We start from the raw sequence: 22,677 nt of genomic DNA on the forward strand, positions 1-22,677 counted from the left end.
AAGATTCTATTGAAATACATTTTCTGAAACCACTAAAGTGAACACACAATCAAATGAGAAGCTCAGTGGTACAGAGGTTAGCATTTTTTCCCTCACAGTGCCTGACTATCTGCTTTGGGTCCCATTTGATGTACCTCCTATGTTGCTACTGCATGTCTTATTTGTGCCCCTGTGGGTTTTCTCCAGTGTTCTGATTTCTACCCACATCTTGTGTAAACTGCAGATCTTCAAATTGCCTGTTGTCATGTGTGCAGTGAGCACAGTAGGATGTGTACATCCTGTGATGGTCTGATATCCCATCCAGAATTGTTTCTTGCCATGAACTAAGTTAACAGGATATATATCAGCTTTCCTGGGATCCAAAATAAGTCAATGAACTCAAGGCTATTACAATGACATTGAGCAATTTGTGCTTTGCCTGTATTGTATGAAATCTAAGATGACTGAAAAAAATTATCTGAGATAGTTTTAAGAGAACTTGATGACCTAACTGACCTTGGTAATCTATTCCATTTTCATGATGCACAGATTTGAAATAAAGTATTTTTCATTCTCAGTTTACCATAATCTGGGACTAACAAAAGACTGCTATTATTGCATACACAAGGATATTTGTATATATTACATGTACTGAATTTCATGTTGATGACATACACACATTTCAGCCTCTGATAACAAGAATTTCAGAAAAAGTAAAAAATATGGAGAGACAAAGGTCCACAATCATGGACAGATTTTAAATATTGCTATTATAAACTTAGAACATTGCTAGAATAACAAGTTTTGCATTAGCATGCATTTTTTTCTGAAGGATATGGAGTCTGAAACTCAAATGCCTGTCATAATTTAATTTTTCAATCTTCATTAATCTATCAGAAAAATAATATATTTTTGAGGAATATTATAACAGTATGAGGCAAAAATTGGACATTTTGTAAAATTCTGAACAGTTGTATGGTGACATACGTAGGCAATTTTTAATAAGATCATCCCTGATAATCTTGTAACAAGCCAACTGCAAGTTCATTTTAATGAATGTTTGCTGATAGTTAAGCCCTGGCACATCATTCATTAATTTTGTATGCATCCCGATTCTGTACACTGTAATTTTGCATTTCCAAATTAATAACACAGAGCAAAGCATAATATTCAGTTAGTTAATATTATGAATGCCATATATAATATATTATATTATTTGTACTAATTCAGATAGTAAATTTTCTTTACTTTTTTAAGCTTGCAAAATGTATTCAGGAGATTACATGTTATGTAGTAAATCCTTATAAAACAAAGGTTTTCTAGTTAAATCCAATATTATAAAGGATTATAATTTTACAGTAGTTAATAAGATAAATATTTTAGGATGGCATTTTACAAATCAACACAAACAGATTTCCCATGCAAAAATCCAATACAGCTATATATATATATATATATATATATATATATATATATATATATATGTGTGTGTGTGTGTGTGTGTGTGTGTGTGTTTGTCTGTGTGTGTATGCCTATCTGTATAATTATATGTATATATATATATATATATATATATATATATATATATATATATATATATATATATATGATTTAATGGCTAATTTTCATTTGCAGGTAAGATCAATTTTGGAATATAAATTGTTCCTTTATGGTCTTTTTCATTATATATTTTGATTATGCCAGAACCGTACTGATACAATAAATTTAACAGAATCTGGAAGAAATTTATACAGAGAAGTGTTTCTCCCAGCTGTCCTTGGGAGGCTTTAACTGTACCAGGTGCTGGGGGGGGGGTCAAATAAATGATCTGATGGTGTCTATGTTTTCATCAGTTTTAGATAAATATCTATAACTGACAGACTCTTGAAATAGGCTTTTTTGTATTTTTTTACAAGTATGTGGCAGTTGAAAACTTCAGCATTATTAAATGGTTTAAAATCAAAATACTCCAATAATATTTACTTTTTTCGACACAAAATATGAGAATGCAACTAAAATACTTAATTACCATTGCTATTTTTCCTTGGCAGGACATTGGCTATGAAAGAATATTGTTTATTTTTTAGAATAAAATAGGTTAAATATGTCTCTTTTGATGGAAAGATTCCCTGAGTCAAGTAGAATGCTCCCATTCAGGATTAAGAGAATGTATAAGAAATTATTAACGATTTTAGTGTTCTAGGTGATTATCTTGTATAGCCATCAACTGTAGTAAAAAAAAAAACTTGCAAGGTTATAAACCTTACAAGAATTAGGAATCAGTAGTATTTTAAGCAAATAGAATCTCAAGTCACCAGAATGACTGAGATTGACAGAATTTCAGTTACTTTTGAATAAATGTCAACAATATTTTAGATATTTTAGAAACTGGGCCATTCAACAAAGACTGTATCATTGAGTTTTTGTACACCAGATAAAATTAATTCTTTCAAATTCATGCTGGCATGATAGTGGACAAATTGCTAGTTGATATCATGTGTGGTGGTGCCCAAGAATTATTCCTTAGTGGAAAAAAACACTTGCACTGGGTAAACCTGATACTTAAAACTAAAAGTACATTAGTTTATCCCACTCCTCTTTTCTTGATGTACTGGAAAATATTAGGGTTCAACCAAACACCCTAATAATGGGTGATTTCAACTACCCCACCATTAACTGGAAAAACTACTCATGTACCAATTCCTTCGCTCAACGCTTTCTGGAATTCATAAACTCCAATGCCCTGGATCAACTTATCCACACCCCCACCAGGGGCAACAATATCCTAGATCTAGTCATTACCAATATGAGTGACCAGTTTTCCACACCTGAAGTCAACGCCTCATTGGTCCGATCTGACCATAAGCTAATTACCCTAGATATCCACATCCTGCCCCCACCCGCCATTAAGGAAACCATGGTAAAAAATTTCTCTGAAGCCAACTTCATGCTTCTTAAGACAGAAGTGGTGAACTTCATGACACCCATGCAAATGGACAATACAGTTACTACTACTGAATCCTACACAATTGCACTTTATAAGCACTTACATGAGTGCATGGATCATGCTATCCCAAACAGAACCTAGACGCTATCCTCCAAAAAACGGAAGCCGATCTGGTGGTCCCCTGCCATAAACAAACTGTACAACAGAAGGAAGAACCTCTTGCAAAAGAGAGTAAAATCCCACGAGTGGAGGAGCTCCCTGGTCACCCTCAGTAAGAAGCTGCGATCCCTGATAAATTCCTCCAAAACTAGTTACGAAAACAAAATCACCACTGATTCTAAAGACAACCACAAAGCATTCTATAGCTATGTCAAGAATCTCAATGACAATACTCAGATCTGCTCTGAGTTACAGCACAATGGCACTAAATATACAGACCCAACTGATATTGCCAACATCCTGGCAGATAGGTTCAGTGCTAACTTTACCCCCCTCTCACCCTCTAAAGAGCCCATCTCTATACCGGTAGATTGCAAAGTTCCTGTAATCACGGCTGCACAGGTAAAAACCACACTCTCCAAAGCCAAGAACACAGCATCCATGGGACCAGATAACATCCTGGCCTGCATTCTACATGAACTACAGAACGAACTGGCACCCCACCTAAGTACCATGTTCAATCATAGCCTCACCTCAGGCTTTGTGCCTACTGAATGGCGCAGAGCAACGGTTATCCCACTCCACAAGGGGGGAGCCACCACGGACCCCAGGAACTACTGCCCCATTAGCCTGACGAGCCTTGTCTGCAAGACCATGGAATGTATCATCATGGAACTTATAAACAAAGACATTGGTAATCTCCAAACTCTGGATCCCACCCAGTTCAGGTTTGTAAAAGGCAGATCATGTCTCCTAAACCTGATAGACTTTTTTGAAGCAGTCACCAAAGCTGTAGACAAGGGTAAGATGGTTCACACAGCCTATCTAGATCTTGCCAAGGCTTTTGACACCATCCCTCACTCTGGAATTATAGATAAACTCACTAAACTAGGTATAAATCCCTATGTCACAAGATGGGTTGCCAACTGGCTCACTGACAGAACCCACACTGTGAAAGTAGCAGACTCCAAATCCAACTTCAGACCAGTGACAAGTGGAGTACCACAGGGTTCAGTCCTGGGTCCTTTTCTGTTTGGTATCTACTTCTCTGAAGTACAGGCTAACACAGAAGGTCTTTGGCTAATGAAGTATGCAGATGACTGCAAACTAGGAGCCATAATCCAAACTCCTAACGATGTGGACATCCTACAAAAGGGCCTCACTGAGACAGATGCCTGGTGTCAAAGCCATGGCCTCAAGCTCAATGACAAAAAGTGCATTGTCATCCCCTTTAGTAAAAACTCTGTACCCATGAACTACAACATAGGCGGTAGTATACTTAACACCGAAAGTGTGATAAGAAACCTGTCTCTCCTTTGATAATCACATCGCCACAGTATTCAGGAAATCCTTCTACGTGACACACCTCATCACAAAAGGTTTCTCATCCAGAAAAAAAGAGGTCATTGTTCCCCTCTACTCATCACTCATTAGACCCATTATAGAGTACAATGCCCTTTTGGTATGTACCTCACAAGACATCTACAACAACTGGAAAGGCCGCAGAAATACCTCACAAAGAGGATTACCGACCTCAAACAGATGCCCTACGCAGACCGTCTCAAAAAACTCTAGCTTTACTTCATCGCATATCACCTACTGAGAGGTGATCTCTGCCTAACATACAAAGCTATGTCAAACCCAGAGCTGTTGGACATGCTCCACTTAAAGAAATCCCAATCCCTCCGAGCTACACGCTCTAGGGACCTAAACCTTGTCACCACAATAAATAGAACATGTCAGAGGGATACATTCCTTTCCCAGAGACTTCCCATACTCTGGAATAAACTACCTATCTATATCAAACAAAGCTCCTCATTAGCACTCTTCAAGAAAAATCTTGATGATTGGATGGGAAATAGGAAATTCACCCGGGGGATCACCTCTGTGGCTCTGCTCAACAGTGGCACAGGAAAATAATTTTCTTGGGTGGCAAAAGCCAGGGTACCTTTTTGGCTGGGCTTGTATAGGCCCCAGGGCCAATAGCCTAGTACCTACCTATGAACCTATAAACCTATACAACTTAGCTGCATAGTTCTCACCCTTCCATTTCCAAAATGAGGAACACTCACCTTCAGAATGTTGAACAAACACGCAAAATGTGGAACACATAAAAATGGTTTACTAACAACTTCAACTAGGAAGGTCATAGGATGGTTAAAATATGCTGGATTTACTTATAAAAAAGTTCCCTTAATTAATTAACATGATTCAGTTCTAATTACCATGGATATCAGTTAAAAAATTCCTAACACGGAATGTGTGACAGGCCCTTTCTACGTGGAACTTTGAGGAACATGAACTTTTTAAGACCCCAAATGAGGTACGTTCCTCATAATGAGATACACTTGAGAGGTATGCTTGGATGCACTGTTATTTTCCAGAAATTTCTGGTAAAAAAGACAAAAATTATGCTACAGCTAGTATGGTTACAAGAATAATTATACTAAGTTATTATAAGCAAGAGATTAGTGGATGATTTTTTTCCAGTAGCTAGCTGGTGGAATGAATTAAAAACATGTAATAAAAAGAAACAAAAGGTATTATTAAAAACTTTACAAACTCTTGCTTTAACAATACTGGAATGTTTGAGGGGCAAGATTTAAAACAACATATCATAAGTGTGAGCCTCAAAACCTTGTTACTCTAAAGTCCAAAAAATAAACTGCAATTGATTAGAAAACATGAGTTTTGAAACTTGCAGCACTTAAACCCCTACACCCCTGACACGAAGATCTGCACCACCTACACTTTTGCTACTTATATACAATTACTCTGAGATCATTGTACCTTGGAGTTGTGGGGAATACTGCTGAGGTATGAAAACTCAGACTTAGCCTGTATTATCCTACATTATCACTTGTAGTTCTGCTTCTGAACAAAGATAGCATAGAATATGAAACTTATTTTTTACATTTGCAGAAGTGTTTAGGACAGATGGTTATGATACCAGAAAATTAAACACAGCTCAGTAGGTGAATGACACGATAGAGGCTTGTACAAATTTAGCGCTTTCTTTCACTTTAATAAAAACGTGAACTTCTTCAGAAACAAGACCAGTGGTATCATGTTATGCATGTAGGAACACTGTTCCAAAGAAAGGTTCTGATACATCTTAAATACTGAAGTACAAGATAGAGAAAGGAAAGGCTTGTACCCATAACTTATTTTTAAAAAGGCATAAATTATCTGATGATGTTTTCACTGAAAGGAAAAGACAAAAGAAAACCTGATATGTTAGAGCTTCAGCATCATGACAATAAGATAGGTAGAAATGTGAAACAAATGAACTTGACAAATATAGACAGATCTTAAAGGAAAACATGAAAAACCTGTTTTGTGGAAATGATATATAACTGGGCTAAAATGACTGAAGACGTTTATGAATAGGTTGGAAATATTTTACATGAGTATGCTCTGCAGTATATGGAAAGAATACACAAAATATTCAACCTATGAATCTTTGAAATGCCAAATTTATCAAATAACATTTTAAAATGGGAACCAAGGACCTTCCATCAACATATATTGGCAAATTAAAACAAGGTATGGCAATTATAGCTAAACAACTTGATAGCTGCATTCAGAGACAGCCACAACATTTTGTAAAAGTCGCAATGTTGAGACCAAGGTGAGTAATCCAGGAGCTGAATATGCATGCATTGTGTGGTTGTGTGTGTGTGTGTGTGTGTGTGTGTGTGTGTGTGTGTAAGTGTTTGTGCTTGTCTTTTCATCTGGTGAAACACTGGCAGCATATCCATGAGTGATTTCTCTGATTTGAACCCACTGTTTATTGGAGACATACTTCATAATGTGATATGCAACATAAACAGCATGCAGAACATGATGTGTCCATGATGGGAGTACTATGTATTGATGTGTACATATGCCCAGAAGGATGTCATAGAAATAGAAGTTATGTTCTTACCATAACGTTCCATGTTAGTTGTCTTCTTCTCGCCTTCTTTCTTGCTGGATGGGTTCGGAGCCGACCTCGCCCGACTCGCCACTCTAAAAGCTCGAGAGTTGGTTCCACCGGCTCGAGGCCCCCCTTATATCCCACAATGCTAGGCGTGAATTACCTCAGATCTCGTTTGTGAGCTAGGCCCAGCTAATAATACAACCAGAAAAACTGGAAAAAGAGTCCACCTCTATAAACAAAGGGGAAGAGAAAAGGTGACCTAAGCCTGATCTAGGAAAATATGCACAGCAGAGCATATACCTATCGCAAAGAGGTGGTAGAAAGAGAGGTCACAATCAAACTCCTCTAGGTCTGTCCAGGCCAGGGGGAAGGAGGGTGGGACGCAAGAAAGAAGGCGAGAAGAAGACAACTAACATGGAACGTTATGGTAAGAACATAACTTCTATATGTTAAGTTGTCTATCTCGCCTTCATTCTTGCTGGATGGGACCGCGTCCCTAGCACCTTGTCCCGGGTGGCCTAAAGAAACAGACTCTTGAGAACAGTGGAACCAAAGTTAGCTCTATGCCTAGAAGCTAAATCCAACTTATAATGTGAAATGAAAGTGTGAGGAGTAGCCCAAGTAGCCGCTGCACAAATGGTGTCAATAGGCAGTCTGTCTTGGAAGGCTATAGAAGTAGCCAAAGCTCTGGTGGAATGGGCTTTAGGTTTGTTAGGCAGCTTTTGGTGTCTAATTTCATAAACAATGGAAATTAGAGAAGTTAGCCATCTAGATAGTGATACCTTGGAAACAGAAAGTCCCTTTCTGCCTTCTGCATAAGAGACAAACAGCTGGTCAGATTTTCTGAATTGTTTGGTTCTATCCAAATAGTACCTTAACTGACGATGAACATCTAGCCAATGCAATTTTGTTCAGACCTATTAGAATATTCTGGAAAAAAACACAGGGAGGTCAATGCTTTGATTTAGGTTAGACGCCGAGGCTATTTTAGGTAAAAAGGACGGGTTGGTTCGTAAGGATACCCTGTCCTTATGGAACAACAGATAAGGAGGTCGACAGCTGAGTGCATGAAGTTCTGACACTCTTCTAGCTGAAGTAATAGCTACCAGAAAGAGAGTCTTCCATGATAGCAATTTTAATGAACAGGAAGCTGCAGGTTCGAAAGGGGGAAGAATCAAAGAGCTGAGCATTAAATTAAGGTCCCAAGGAGGAGGAGGATTTCTTATAGGAGGTCTGAGAAGAAAAACTCCCTTCAAAAAGGCTTTGCAAAGCTTGTGGGACATGATGGCAGATTCTGAAATGCCTACATGAAAGTTAGATATAGCTGCCAATTGAACTTTGAGAGTAGAAGGAGATGAACCTGCATGAAAGAGTTCAGCTAGAAAATCAAGAACCATATGGATGGGAGCAGTGAAAGGATCTAAATCCTTTCCTTGAGCCCAATAGGCAAAACGTTTCCACTTACTAAGATAAATTTTCAGAGTGGAAGATTTATGTGAAGCTATTAAAATATCTCGAACAGTGTGAGATATTTGAGGAAGCCTGGCTAGGGTAGGAACTGGAGGAACCAAGCAGTGAGGTTCAGAGAGGGGAGGGAGCGATGTAACTGACCTGACTGATGGATCAAAAGATCTGGAACTAGGTCCAGATGCCAAGGTTGCTCCAACAGAAATTGATGTAGAAAGGGGAACCAAACCTGTCGAGGCCAGTAAGGAGCAATGAGGATCAATGAGGCCTTCTGAGCGATAGCTTTCTGTATCACTTGAGAGATTAGTGGGAAGGGAGGAAATGCATACAGAAGTCCCCGGGGCCAAACTTGGACTAGAGCGTCTCTGCTGGGCTGGCCTGGTAACGGGAATAGGGTAAAAAAATCTCTGCACTTGCTGTTTTGGGGAGTAGCAAAAAGGTCGCAGCAAGGCTGACCCCACTTGAGAAAAATTTTTCTCGCAATAGAATCTTTCAGAGACCACTCGTGAGGCATGAGGATAGCCCTGCTCAACTTGTCCGCGATTTGATTGGACTTCCCGGCGATGTGCGTTGCTATCAGAAAATGCTGAGAAGAAATCGCCCATTGCCACAGTCTGAGTGCTTCTCGACATAGGGGATAGGACCTGGTTCCGCCTTGTTTGTTGATATACCACACTACAGACATATTGTCCGTCTGGATTGCTATCGTTCCCAGGGGAAGAGAGTCTTGAAGGGCTTGCAACGCTAAAAGCACTGCTCTCATCTCTAGAACATTTATATGCAAGTGGCATTCGTTTGGTTGCCATATGCCCTGGACAGTTCTGCCCTGATAATGCCCCCCCACCCGATCAGGGAGGCGTCCGTTGTCAGAATAGCAACCGGAGGGGAAGGAACAAAGGGTCTTCCCAAGAGGAGCTGAGGGGAAGACATCCACCACAGAAGATGATTCCTGCATGTTTGCATAATCATAATGGTGTGAGACATCGGAAGTTGTTGGTATGACCATTGTGTGAAGAGCATCCATTGAAGGATTCTCATGTGAAATCTGGCTAATGGAAGTAGAGGAATGGCAGCCGCCATAATCCCTAATACTTTCAGAACTAACCTGGCTTTGGCTCTGTTGTTGTTGAAGAGAAGCGAGACCAGTTTGCGTATGTCTGTTATTCTCTAATCTGTTAGTCTCGCCGACATGCTGACTGTGTCTAGATTTGCGCCTATGAAGGTAATAGCATGACAAGGCGACAAAACAGACTTTTCGCAATTTACTGAGATGCCCAACTTTTGACAAATGCGAAGGTGTAGTCTCTGGCCATTAGAAGAAGATGCTTGGTGGGAGCTGTGAGGAGCCAGTCGTCCAAATATGGAAACACCTGGAATCCTTGACGTCTCAGGTGAGAAGCTACCACTGCCATGCATTTGGTAAACACCCGGGGGGCAGTGGTGAGTCCAAAGGGCAGGGCTCTGAATTGAAAATGACTGGTTCCCAGCCTGAAGCGGAGGAATCTTCTGGAGCGTCTGTTCATCTTTATATGATAGTACGCGTCCCGAAGATCTATAGAGCACATCCAGTTTTCCTTTCCCAATAGGGGAAGGATGGACTGTAGCGTGACCATCCGAAATCTTGTTTTCTTGACTGACTTGTTCAAGATACTGAGATCCAAAATTGGTCTCCAGTCCCCTGTTTTCTTTGGAACTAAAAAGAACCTGGAGTAGATTCCGGATCCTAGCTGGTCTGCTGGAACTGGCTGAATTGCTCTTTTTGCGAGCAGCTTTGAAATTTCCAAAGCTGCAAGATCCCTTTGAGCGGGTGGAACATCTGGCAGGGATTTTTTTGATTGGTTTGGAATGCGAACGAAGGGAATGGAATAGCCTTCGGAAATGATGGACTGTACCCACTTGTCTTGAGTTAGGGATCGACAGGCTTCTGGGTACAGTGACAATCTTCCCCCGACTGCCTCCGAAGGTGGACAGTCGGGCAACACCTCAGGGATGCTGAAAGGGCTTATCGGAAAAGGTTTCTCGATTGCCCTGGTTCTGCGGACCCCCTCTGCCTCTAGGGCGACGTCTACCATTATTGTTCCCTCCTCTGCCTCTGGAGAGGAACCGACTCTGTGCGTCAGGCAAATTCCCTTGAGATTGTTTACGGAACCACATTTTCCCACTTTTCTGGCCTTTGGGGTAAGGTCTAGAAGGAGTAGAAAAACAGACTCCGACGGCAGACAAGGTTTTGCCATCCGTCTCGCACCTAGTCAAGGTTTCTTTCACTTGAGGACCAAAAAGAGATGATCCATCAAACGGGGAATTAGTGAAAGACGTTTTAAAGGGGTCCGCGAAATTGCATAGTCGCATCCAGGCATGCCGGCGTAAGGCTACACCTGTCCCTGCGGTTCTACTCGCTCCATCAGCTGCATATGAAAGGAGGCGCATGGAGGAGTTAGCTATAGAATTCAGGGTAGTCATCTGGGCGTTCATCTTGTCCTGAAAACCTGCAGCTGTAGGATCCTTCAACATCTCACTCGCTTCCTTGATCAAATCTCTCTGGAGACGAGTGAAATGGCATAAGTAGTTCAGCGAACGCATTGCAAATGTCGCTGACGAAAACATCCACTTCCCGTACCTGTCCATAGACCTAGATTCCTTGTTAGGGGATGGACAGGCACTGAAGGATCAGCTAGTTCCTTCTTGGTGGCAGCAGCTACCACCATAGCATCCACAGTAACTCCTTTGGTCAGAAATTGTTTATCAGTGGGTGCTGTTATAAATTTAGAAGGTCTCCTGGGGGTAGGGTCCACTGAGTCAGGAGCCGTCCAGGCTTTCTTTGCTACCACCTGCATGAGGGGGTCAAGGGGGGGGGGGCACCCAGGAGGTGGAAGGGCGAGAGCCAAACGCCTCAAGATACACAGATTCATCCTCCGAAGGGTTAAGGGCTGGCCAATTTCCCTCTGTTTCAGGATTTCTAGAATGTCTGCAAAGGAGACATCTTCAGAAGGGGAACGGGGGGAACCCTCGGAATCCTCTAAATCTGTGTCAGAGGTGACAGACTCAGGTGAGTCTATGTGTTTCCTCTTACACCTTCTCTTCCTAGGGGGCTCCCCTGCCAATTCAGGAGAGGCCTCGGAAGAGGATGAGATCCCCACAGGGGATTCTTGAGGAGCTGGCTCTCTGCGGTCAGGGATGAGGGAGAGAGTAGACATCACCTGAGGCACCGAAGAGGGAGGGGCGGACGGAGCCGACTGTGGAGTTGAACCAGGTTCCAACACACTCCGCATGACCTCGAATGCACCCCTGTCAGGCAGAGCCAGAGATCCCCGCTCCGAGAAGCTGAGAACCTCCCTCAGCACCGACAGAGATGGCTCCGAGGCCGAAGTCGGAGCCGAACTCACCAGCGCTGAAGCACCGAGAGGGAGAGCGGGGTCGGACAAGGGTCCGATGCCACTCACCCCCTCGGAGCCGACGAGGAAGTTCGGCGCCGAGATTCTTCAAAGGGAGAGATCGGCGCCGACGGAACCGAAGACAAGTGTATCGGTTCCGACGCTACCACAGTCTCTGTTCTGAGACGCCCCAGCTCCGAGCTCAAAGGAGTCGGAGGAGGAATATTTAGAGGGAAAGGTTGAAGCATCGACTGATGAGTCGGGCTCTGAAGCATTTGGGCCAGTGCCTCGGACTTTAGAAGTCGACTCACTACCCTCTGAAGGTCATGATCCGAAAGCCTCGATGACCTAGAGGAGTGAGACCTATGGCTCCGTTCAGACAGCAAGGGAGACGCTGGAGCCGAATGAACGGAGCCAAGGGAGGGTGACCTAGACCTCTTTCTAGATGTCGGCTCCGAAGGTCTGATCGGAGCCGACCCAGGAATCTCCAATACCTCGGCTCCAGCCGGAGCCGAGGGAACCACAGAAACTGTAGCCAAAGACTCATCGGCTCCAGCCGGAGCCGATGTAGCAGTAGGCTTCGAAGCCTTAGGCCTCGACTCAGAAACTGGAGTCGAGGTCTTAGAAGCCTTGGAAGGTTTTCCCGATGCAGCAGTTAGGGAACCTTCAGGCTTGAGCAAACCCCTTAGGATGAGTTTGTTCTTTCTTTCCTGCAGGACTCTAGGGCTGAAGCCATGGCATACAGCACAAGAGTCCTGCATGTGTAAAGGTCCCAGGCAGTACACACAAGAAGTGTGACCGTCTGTCAGAGACATTTTCTGACAGCACGAGTCACACTTCTTGAAGCCTGAGACCTTTGAATCCTTGGACATTTTCAAGGAACCAAAGTATAACCACCACACAAAACACACACACACCGATTACACTATCAGAAAAAAGGGTAAATTAAACTAAAGCTAAAGAATTAGTTAGTTTATATAAAGTAAATCCCTACAAAATCACATACACACCACTATAAGGATGGAGGGCCTGAAGGCCTAAGGAAAGAACTTATCAGTTCTTGTGGGAAAGGGGCTGGATAAGGGAAGAAAGGATAATATCCACTACACTATAGTTAAAGAAGAAAAGGCTAAGCTAAAAGGGGTTTAAATAGTTATTAGAAACTGATCTAATACAACTGACCTGAGCCGGTAGAAAAAACAACACCTCGATCGCTGTAGCGGCAAACGAGATCTGAGGTAATTCACGCCTAGCATTGTGGGATATAAGGGGGGCCTCGAGCCGGTGGAACCAACTCTCGAGCTTTTAGAGTGGCCGAGTCGGAGCCGAGGTCGGCTCCGAACCCATCCAGCAAGAATGAAGGCGAGATAGACAACTTAACATTGGCAGATCATGACAGTTGCAGCATACACTGTAATTGCTCCGTGTCCAACTGGATAACTCACAATAGGTCTGTATAATTCATATTGATCTAACCTACATGATACAAAGAGTATATCATGCATCCAGACATACATACATACAACAGTATGGGACTTCATCTAAAACTGATTAATGATGTGCAACAGCCATGGCTTGAGATGAGGCTATGAAGCATAGGTTTCCAGTTTAGAATACACAGCAATATGTCAGGGAAGACAATGTGAATGTGTCTTTTGCTGCCAAAACAAATACTATATCCAGCCTATTGAAGGTGATGTATAGCCAAATAATCCATTGCATATGCCCTGGAATTCTGTTAGAATGATGCAATGCCATGTTTCTGTCAATGTATATCTGTATCCTCTCTGTAGAGACCTTCAAGTATAAGTAATGTATCTAAGTATTCCATATGCAAATAGGTGATTTCTCATGCATAAACTTACATTCTTTGGCTTCTTGGTCCACCGTTTACTGTTAATCATACTCTAGTATACCAAATGGTATGCTTGTATTATATATCTGCATGTCACTTCATCTCATATTTCAGGACAAAAATTGTTCCAGTATGTTTTACTGTGAAATTAAAGTAGTATGGGGTTGGGGGTCAAAACCAACTGATAGAAAGATAGCAGCCTAATTTAGGAGTTTCATAGCCTAGGAAATGCAGTAAGTATATTTTTTCTGTTTTAATGCCAGAAAGCCACTCTCTTTTTGCAGTAAATGACAGGGGTCATTAATCTTACAAATAGTAGCCAACTCTGATGTATTTATACTGACCTTTAAGGTGGCTTTTCATAGTGACTGAGCCCATTCCTTCACTTTTGTCTAATGACACCACGTGGCTATCATGCAGGAACACATATCAGCAGGAGCATTAGAAGGGAAATTAAATCATCTTGTAAACTTGTTTAATAAAGTCATATCTGATAACTGCAAAATAAAGGCCATAGACTCAAAAAACAATGCCAAAATCCAATTACTGGGCTCAAAAGTGGGGGTAGTGATATCTACAATAGCGGTCAATGCCATAAGAATATACAAGGGTAACTGTAAATTAATCAACTGGCTGTATCATGTAATTAAACTGGAAAATAAGTAATGATGAAACAGCCTTCAATTAGTTGGACTAAATGAAGGGTCAGAGAAGGATGACTTGGTAAAATGCTCATGAGAACTCCTTTTCAGAGTCTTGAACTCCATGATAAGGTACTGAGCATGCACATCAGGTACTGAAATCTCCTTCTTTAAATGACCAGCCATCTAGACAAGTAGTCATTAAACTACTTACCTACATGGACAAGGTAGAATGCCTACATAATGCAAAAGAAGGGAAAAAGTATCTTCTGAATAATCAGAAATTGTATCTCCTTCCATATTGCTCTTTGGAGGTCATGGAAAAAGGTGAGTATTTGCTTAAGTGATGGCTCTATGTTATACAAATGCCACCTCCCTGGTGTTTAGATATTTGACCAGGGTGCTAATGACATGTCAGTCTCATACGTTTATATTTGGCACTCTATAAGCTGCACTTACATTCTTTTAAAGTAAAAGTATACTATAAATGCCACCTCATGTTTCCCCTAAGAAGAGACTACTAGACTAATGGGACTAATATAGTCAACAAAAGAGAGATAGATACATAGATGGATATATGGGTAAAGAAAAAGAAAGTAAATTAAAAAATATGCACAGAAGTGACAGTTTAACTCTTAAAGATTCATCTTCGCCTCTTTTAGGGATCTGTGAGAGAACTACGGTATCTTCTGGCCCAGACAAGTTTGTTGAGTTTTCTGTTTCCAGCCCTAACTAATCTGTTAGGGCCACCAACAGTGCTGTTAGCCATTTTACTGCAGCTATAAATGTGGTGCAGCTGTCTAGGAAAACTGTAAACTGACAGCCGTTTGCAGTACTAACCAATAATATGATTGCACATCTGGAAGAGCCTGAGTTTGTGGATATGGACACAGATGAGTCAATACCACAAAAAACAGTAACCCACAAAAAGAGTAAGGGACCACTTAGCAAGCTCTGTCTATGCAGCCAGTGAAACTAACACCATAGTTTTTCTAAGGGTTATTCAATACAACAAACTTGCCAAATAGCAGCAAGTAGAGGCATTCAAAACAGCCTCCACTAATGACTTGAAATGAGACTTTCATTGTTCATTTGACCCTGGCTGACATTAACAGCACTTAGACTTATTTTCAGACTGGGACACTTCCAAGTTCTTTCTGGCTGATGTTGCCAGGGAGTGTCTTGAGATTTGTTCTTGCTGTCTAATTTGCATTGATTACCATTATTAAAATTCTTAAAGTAATGTTACTAATTGCTGTAACTGTCAATGTTAAAGGATGTGATTTTAAATTGAAAAAGAATGCTTTCAAACTCTGTTTATGATCTTTGCAGCCTGAAGACATTCAAATAATTAGAAAGGTGAATCAAAAGTCATTGCTGTGGAATGATAATTTCAGTGGAGATAGAGACTGAGGACCTGAACCTCAACTTAAAAACAATAACAACTTCCTAATGAAATTAGGGACACTTTAAAATTGATAATTTAAGAAATGTGACAATTGAAAGTGTTTTGTGTGTTCTCTTCTATGGTAATTTCCCCATGGGATGGTAAATCTCTCTAAATGGCCTGAAAAAAGCAGGATATGGATGTTGACAATTGATTATAAAACCCTAAAGTGGTTTCTTGTGGTCATGATTGTCCCAGAGATCGGTAAGCACTAGTTACCAGAAACTAAAATGTTTTGTCTTATTGACATTTCTACTGGATTTGACTAGCTGCTACTCACCTGGATTATCAGTATAAGTTTGTCTTCCTTCTTCTTTATAGAACAGTGTACTTACAATACTTTCTCTCTGGTTTAATTAATCATTAATAGTATTTAATTAAGTAGATGACAAAATCTTTGAGAAGGTTGTGTACCCAGAGGGTGTGGTCAGTTTATAATTGATGCAAGCTTATGGCACTGCTGGACATGAAGTAGTATTGAAGGATTTGATCAGTGTGACTGATTGATATTATATTTAATTCTCATAAAAAATACAGGTTATATTCTTGGAGGTCAGGTACCTGGGAATAATTTTAGTGAGTCACATACAGAGTTCAAATACATAAAGAGTGAATCATATCTTTAAGTTTACTGTTCCAAGATCAAAAATGTATTTGGAGTAATCTTGAAGAATGGTACATTTTTGTGTGAACGATTGAAAACTAGAGCCACAAGGCTAATGCTCTGTATTAGTTCCCAAAAGGGGATCCAGAAAATGAGGACAATCAGTTACAGGAGGAAAACAGAAAGCTGTGAAAATGTAAAAAGATTTTGGGGATAACTGTTTTACAAAATGCTGTTATTGATAACTAATTCACTTTAAGGCTAAGTGGGAAAGATGAGCATTACTCATTGTTTTTTGTATAAAAGGAGCAAGTGAAAAATAATTTAATTTATCTTCATTCTTTTCTAAAATAATGGATGAATTAAAAAAAATAATGGACAGTTATACTCCAAATTTGGGAGGTACAAAATAGATCAGACAGGGAAAGGCTAGAAGTTGGTGCTGCCCAGGAATGCAGAGTTCTTGCTGTACCCTGGGGCTAGAAGGATATTCAGGCATAATGCTTGTCAGATGGATTTATTATGCTTGGTTTTCCAGGAGCATTTGAGCAATCTAGTTAAAGACAGGCAGTTTATCACCTGGATTAGGAGAGTTGTGGAGTTACAGGGCACTAAGCGAGATAGTTTTGCTAAACATTTTACTCAGGATGGGTAGTGCTTCAGATATGGAAGAGGAGGGCAGTTCTGGGAGAGTAATGTCCTTGCCTCCTGGATAGGGGATGCTTTATTGTTTTTTTTTTTTTTTTTTTTTTTACTTGTTAATTTGGGTATGACTAATTGTTTTCATCTGGTTGTAACCTCATCCAAATGTAATTCAGCTAGTTATATTGGAAGTCTTTTAGAAGAAAAAAAATGTGTTTATTTGCAAAACTTCATACTCCTCACATATTTTCACTAGAGGCCTGTCTGATATTTCTAACCCATGTAGACTGAAGATCTTTGGAACTTTGTCTCCTGTTTTGTTTCACTGCATTTCCTGCCATTGGTTTTTAAACCATACAATGCCTTACACAGTTGTTTAAACTTCCGATCTGTGAGATAACTGTTTCTTTTGTAGTTTTATTTGACTTGGAAATTTGTTTTTGCTACGTCCTTCCTGCTTATAGTAAAAGCATGCAAAAATGTTTATTACCCTTTTGTACCCATTCATGTCTCTTTCTTTAGACATCTTATTTTTTTATTTCTTCCCCTCTGAGGTTGATCTATTTTGCTTGCCTAAAGAAACTACACACTGTAAATATTTGTCTTTGAATTAAACTGGCTGCTTGCAATAAATATGCAGTTTTTTCATCTTCCATTTGTGATTTTATGGCTCAATCTAAACCCAGCACTCTTTGTACTTTTACTTATGCTCGGTTTGGATGGCATTAGTTGTACTTCCATGGCTAAGAAATCTGATCCTGGAATTTCATTTTGAATCATAGTTTGCTAGTTCCTGGCTCCTGAAAATTGTTGAGTAGTTATATCCAAAACATGTTTTACATCTGTAAGTACACCATTCTACACTTCCAACATTGTCAAGCCACAGCTAATTCATATAGTCATCCATGAACAGTAAGCACCACGCACAAAGGTTACTAGGGAAGCAGGGCACAGATGTAGATTGCTATGCTTTTTTTCTATATCAGACACACTTCACATGAGCACACATGTGTGCACATGTGCACATGCGCACACACACACACACACACACACACACACACACACACACACACACACACATACACACACACACACACCTACAGACAAGTTAGAGTTACCAAGCCACATACTGTATGTCAGTAAACCAAAGTATCCAGAAAAAAACAAAACAAAACATGTGAACATGCAAAGGACAGGTGGACTTCACACAGAGGGCACATTGGTCAGGACAGGAACTGGAAAACCTTTTGCTGTGATGTGACAGTGCTACTTACTATATCACAGTGCTACACAAGCACAAGCTTACAGGAGTCTTAATCCAAATCCTCCTGTTCCAACATTGGGATCATCTGGTCACAAATGTTTTGTAAAGCTTTATGTGCCCCTTTCATCTCCACGACTTTAGATTACCTATCTCACTGTTGTTTTTTTATCTGTCATAGATATCATTGTTGCAGGAATAACATATCCTGCTGTCTGATTAAACTCTCTGATTTGCTTATCAAATAATAATAATAATAATAATAATAATAATAATAATAATAATAAAACAACCTTAATGAGTAACTGATACTTTTTTAATTTAGAAAGCATCACTTTTTTATCAAGACCTTCAAATTCATCTAAATTCCACAGGGCACAATCCATCCATATGAATAACAAATCACTCATAATGAAGAGGGAACTCAGTCGTATACTTCTCAGATTGTTTCTTTAACCACTCCATGCTAATTTCTACTTTACTGCTACCAGCTGTAAATCTTCATATGTGCTTCAAGTCCTCTAATCTGACATATTATCTGCTCTTTGCCTCCAGACATTCTCATCATGATCACCTTCCCACTTAAACAGCTGTAGGACATGCATAAGGAAGCTCTCAGTCCTGGAATTATCCTTTGGGTGTCATTTTGCAGATCCATCTTCTTGTAGTCTTTAACTGTTACTTCCTTTTTTTGTCCAATTTCTTCAAGGTTCATGTTGGAGATGCTGTAACTGCTTCTTGAAATCCTTTGGCCTTACGCCTCAAGAATGAGGGATCTGCTTTTTATATCAGTTCCAGAACCTTTTTGTTGCAGGCTGGTTTGTTGTAAGTTTGAACAAGGCATGAAAACACAACTTGTAGAAGTAAAAATCAGTTTATTTACAATATCAGTCAGCACAGCAATAGAAATCAAACATATAGAAAGAAAATAAAACTCTAAGTTTCATCACTAAGAATGAAAACTTCACTGTTCTCTAATACTCAGAACTGTACACTTTCTTTCAAATCAGGCATTTCCTCTTATATTCAGGTCATCCAATTCTTTTACTTTTTTGTACTGTCTTGTATGCCCTAAAGTTTTCAGAAAAAAAAAACTATGGTTCCATTGTTCATTCAAGTAATCATAAGAAAAGAATAAACATTTATTTTGTTCACATAACTTGTTTGAGTTTGTGAAGTGGTGTGCCCTTGTGTTCACTGAAGTATTTTAGCATTTTTTAAAGTCTTTTCAGGAATATCGGCATGCAGCTTGCTGTATATTGCAACCCTGTCACAAGAACATTTAATTTTAACATTTTTAGAGCAGAAAAAAACACTTTTTGGTTTATATACTTACTTTCATTTGTCTCACTCTTAACAGAAATAATATTGTACAGTACATTCCAGCAAATCTGAGGACTATCCCGTTTGGGCAGTTTTTCCATCTCTTTCAATTCCATCTCTTTCAACTTTCTGGTTTAAAAGCCCACGTTTGCGCTTTTCCTGCCTTTTTGCTGTATCCAGGACTGTATTTAAGCTTCTGAGCCCCCCCCCAAGCTTTTCTGTGTTGGAGGGAAGCCTTCTAGCTTATCAGTGGGAGTGGTAAGCACTAGGTAGCCTATCTACCACAAGAGGAGTGGTTTCTGGCCCAGAAATTGTAGCTTATTGGCCGTTTGGGCAGTTTTTCCATATTTTTGAACTTTCTGGTTTAAAGGCATGCATTTGTGCTCGTTTCCCACCTTTCCTGTAACTAGTCTAGTCCAGATACAGATTTGTTGTATCCAGGACTGTTTGTAAGCTTCTGAGTGGTGCCAAAGTCTGCTCTTCAATTTTGTCCCTTAGATCTGCTAGTTCTCTCCTCGCCTACACTCTTACTAGCTTATTAGTTTAGCACTTTACCAGACTTCTTGTAGCAATTATTGTAACACACAAAAGTGCTACCAGCACCAAATGTTCTACAAGGAAACAGCTCCAGTACTTATTATTAATGCCCACCCCTCCAGGCATGTCTTAAGGTCAGTTCTGTATGCTTTCTCCTATTAACCTGATGGACTTGGGCATCCTGAGGCAATGTAGCAACTGCCTCATGTACACTGACAACCTTCTCCTCTTACCTCCCAACACTCTTGCGAGAGATGCACTTATATATCCAAACTGGAAGCCACACACTCTCCAGCCAAGACCGGAAGAGCTGGTCAAGAGGAGAATGTCAACACTTGCACCACACCACATCGGACACATAGCCCTGTAGAACACACACCAGCACTGCTTTCACATAAAAAGACAAACCACAAACCCACCTTTGCAGAGGCTCTCAATAAAAATCTACCCAAACAGCAGAGACCTCCAAGGTAGAAACGCACTTGACCACCACAACACAGCACTAATTAGAAGACACGTAGCTCTCCTAAACAGTGTGCCAATCAACCAAAGACCCTAAGGTAAAACAGCATGCCCAACACACTAGTCATAGGTGACTCGATAGTGAGGCACACTGATGCCTCACTCACTCGGTTGAATAAGGAGAAAGTAACAGTTAACTGCCTGTCAGGCACCAGGATCCAACACATAACACATGCACTCAGGTCTCTCAACAACAAGTACAAATATGACTCTGTCATTGTACATGTGGGTGTGAATGACCTGAGGTGTACCTCCCTGAACTACATGAAAAAAGACATGGAGGAGCTCTCGGATTATGTAGCCCAGGTGGGTATGACCCTAGCCCTGAGCAGCATCCTACCATCACCCAGAATGATACCACAGTACAAGCAGAATATGATTGAGTTCAACAACTGGCTAAGTTTCTGGTGTCATTCTAAGTGGATTCAGTATCTGTCTGCCTGAGATGACATGATTGACAGACCTCAATGCTTTTCCAGAGATGGCCTGCATCTATCACCCCTGGACTTCCGGATACTGGCCAAGGCTCTTGCCACCCCTATAGTGCCTTTTTTAGGCAGTGTTCCAAAGACCAAATTACCACCATAACAGCTACAAAGAAATGCAATATGAGGGTCATGCTGCTCAATGCTAGAAGTCTAAATCTCAACATGCACTCACTTAAAGCACTCCTTAAAATGGAGAACATCAACATTTGTGCTGTAACAGAGACCTGGTTCAAGGCAGCAGAAAGCACCCTGCAATACCAGGCTATAACTCATTCCATACCTTTTGGCCCCAGAACTTAGACTGAAGCTTCAAAGGCAGTGGTGTTTCCATATTCATAAAGGATGTGCACACCTCTAGACTGGTAGCCCAACATAACGCATCTGAGATACTTCAGGTGCAGCTAACATTGGGTAAGACAGCGATTCAGGTTGTAGCCTGCTATAGGTCCCCAACCATGTCCCACCATGTCCCATGACTCACACTCCATGTTCCTAAGCACTCTTGAGAATATTCGGGTCCAACCTAATACTCTCATATTGGGCAACTTCAACTACCTCTCCAATAACTGGGAAAACTACTCATGTACCAATACACTTGCCCAACGTTTCCTGGAATTCATTAATTCCAATGCCCTGGACCAGCTCATTCTTACCCCCACTAGAGGTAGCAACATCCTTGACCTGGTCATTACTAACATGGGCAACCATTGCTCTACACCAATAATCAACTCCTCCCTTGTTAGATCCGACCACAAACTATTCACCTTGGAAATCCACATCCCTCCCCCCCCCCCCCTGCAAAGGTAACCACCATGAAAAACTTCTCCAAAGCTAACTCTGGGCTCCTAAAAACAGAGATGGCTAACTTCACGGCACCCATGCAAATGGAGACTAGTTGTATGACTGCTGAATCATACACCAATGCACTGTATGAACACGTACACAAATGCATGGATCTCACCATACCCAATAGAACCAAGCCGCTCTCCTCCAAAAAAAAGGAAGCCAATCTGGTGGTCCCCTGCCATAAACAAACTCTACAACAGAAGGTAGAAACTTATGTGGAATAAGGTAAAGTCCCAAGATGGAAAAACTCCCTTATCAAGCTCAACAAAAAGTCGAGATCCCTCATCAAATCATCTAAAGCTAGCTATGAAAACAGAATTGCAATAGATAGCAAAGGCAACCACAAGGCCTTCTATAGCTATGTAAAGAATTTCCACGGCAATACCCAGATTTGTCCTGAACTACTGCACAATGATACCTCCTATAATGAGCCAACAGATATTGCCAATATCCTGTCTGACAGATTCAGTGCAAACTTTACCCCCCCCCAAGGACCAATCACAATACCAGCAGATTGCCAGGCACCCAGTATTACTACTGCACAGGTTAAAACAGCACTGTCCAAGGACAAGAATACAGCTTCTATGGGACCTGACAATATCCCTGGCTGTGTTCTACATGAACTACAGAGTGAACTAGCACCTCACCTGAGTCCCCTGTTCAATC

Source organism: Protopterus annectens, chromosome 4.part1 (assembly GCF_019279795.1).
Source record: "Protopterus annectens isolate FY-2018-M chromosome 4.part1, PAN1.0, whole genome shotgun sequence".
Lineage (NCBI taxonomy): Eukaryota > Metazoa > Chordata > Ceratodontiformes > Protopteridae > Protopterus > Protopterus annectens.